Below are 2,500 nucleotides of genomic sequence, written 5' to 3' on the forward strand. Positions count from 1 at the left end.
TGGTGACGTCAAAGCTGATGACGTCACTTCCCCCTTGGAGGCAATTGTGACGTCATAGAGATGCCATAAAAGGAATTTGTCGTTTTTGGAACTTGAAGGCGACAGGGGGGGACCTTTGGGCTCGGCAGAATCTATGCATAGCTTCTGGTTGGTTGTTCTTTGGATGTTGGGGGTCTCTTTGCGGCCCGTGGAACTTTGTCTCTTTATTTTCTTTTCTTTTCTTATGCGGGTTAGGCTCTCTTCAGTCTCGCCTCCTCCCACATGACCTTACCCAGCAGACACCCCCGCCCATTCTTCACAATCTTGACACCATTCCTCCTCCTCTTCCTCCTCCTCCTCCTCCTCCTCCTCCTCCTATTCCTCCGCCTCCTCCCCCTCGTAATCCTCTTCCTCCTATTCCTCCTCCTCCTCCTCCTCCTCCTATTCCTCCTCTTCCTCTTCCTATTACCCCGCCTCGCCTCCTCCTCCTCCTCCTCCTCCTCCTCCTCTTCCTATTGCTCAACATCTTCCTCTTTCTACTCCTCCTATTCCTCTTCCTCTTCCTCTTCCCCCTCTTATTCCTCAACCTTATCCTCTTCCTACTCCTCCTACTTCTCTTTCTCTTCTTCCTCCTCATACTCCTCCTCTTTCTCTTCCTCCTCCTACCATTCCTCCGCCTATTCCATTTCCTTCTCCCCCTATATTTTTGTTCTCTCTCGCCTCAGTTGTCTTCTTTGCATCCTCCTCCATACCTCTTCCGCCTCCTCCTCCTCCTCCTCCTCCTCCTCCTCCTCCTCCTCCTCCTCCACCTCCTCCTCCTCCACCTCCTCCTCCTCCACCTCCTCCTACTCTTCCCCCTCCTCCTTTCCCCTCCTCGTCCACCTCTTTCTCCTCATCCGCCTTGTTTTTCTTCCTACTCCACCTTTCCCTTCTTTCACCTATTTTCCTACTTCTCCCATTCTCCCCTCTTTCGTTCCTCCTCTTCTTTCTTCTCCTCCTCCTCCTATTCATCCTCATCCTTATCCTACTACTACTACGACTGCAGTACTACTACTAATACTACTGCTACTACTACCATTACTACTATTACCACTACTACTACTACTACTACTACTACTACTACTACTACTACTACTACTACTACTACTACTACTACTACTACTACTACTACTACTACTACTACTACTATTACTACTACTACTACCTCTACTACTACTACTTCTGCTACTACTACTACTTACCTAATGTAAGCACGGAAAAGAATTCTGGAATTTCTGAAAGAGCAAAAAAAAATTCTTTCAGAAATAAAAACTTACCAATCGCAGAACTCAATTCAGCAATCTTTGGGTCACTGTGACTCTCTCTCCCCCAAACTGAAGGACATTTATTCCTTTATGGACCAGCGGTCAATACATAACCAAAGAACTGTTTTTTATTCTTCTACAAGAACGAAAGAATAAAACCAAATTCAGATAATCTAATATATATATATATATATATATATTTATATATACATATATATATATATATATATATATATATATATATATATATACATATACATATACATATATATATATATATATATATATACATATATATATATATATATATATACACACATATATATATATATATATATATATATGTATATATATATATATATATCACCCAGCCCAATACAGAAGCACATTTTCAGAAATGAAAAAAATCTTGTAAAGTAAATAGATAAATAAATGAATAAATAAATGAGTAATAGATAAATGTTTGTTGACAAATAAATAAATGAATAAATAAATGAGTAAATAGATAAATGTTTGTTGACAAACAGAACAAAATACGGACTCAGTTTCAAGTAAAAAAAAAAAATTCATCTTTATGTGGGGTCATCTTATATTCATTTTTCTTCCTCATCCTCTTCCCCCTCCTCTTCCCACTCCTCCTCCTCCTCTTCCCATTTGTCTTTCCCTTCCTGTCCCCCTCCTCCCTCCTCCCTCCTCCCTCCTCCCTCCTCCCTCGCCTTTTCCCATTTGGTTTCCCCTTTCTCTTCCCCTTCCTCTTCCCCTTCCTCTTCCCCCTCCTCTCCCCCTCGACCCTTAGAGCCGTAGGCATCTGTACCCTAACATGTGTTCCTTCCATACTTCCCTCTCCCTTCCGCTCCCCTTCTTTCATTATATTTTAGGATACCTTTTCACACCCTCCCTTTCCCCCCCTTCCTCCCTCCCTCCCTCCCCCTCACCCTCCCATCCTCCCTTTCCCCCCTTCCTCCCTCCCTTTCCCCCTTCCTCCCTCCCTTCCCTCACCCTCCCACCCTCCCTTTCCCCCCCTTCCTCCCTCCCTCCCTTCCCTCACCCTCCCACCCTCCCTTTCCCCCTTCCTCCCTCCCTTCCCTCACCCTCCCACCCTCCCTTTCCCCCCTTCCTCCCTCCCTCCTTTCCCTCATCCTCCCACCCTCCCTTTCCCCCCTTCCTCCCTCCCTCCATTCCCTCACCCTCCCACCCTCTCCTGACCCCAGCTTCCT

The sequence above is a fragment of the Oratosquilla oratoria genome, chromosome 28, assembly GCF_046742065.1.
Source record: "Oratosquilla oratoria isolate Oo_2021 chromosome 28, ASM4674206v1, whole genome shotgun sequence".
Taxonomy (NCBI): Eukaryota; Metazoa; Arthropoda; class Malacostraca; order Stomatopoda; family Squillidae; genus Oratosquilla; species Oratosquilla oratoria.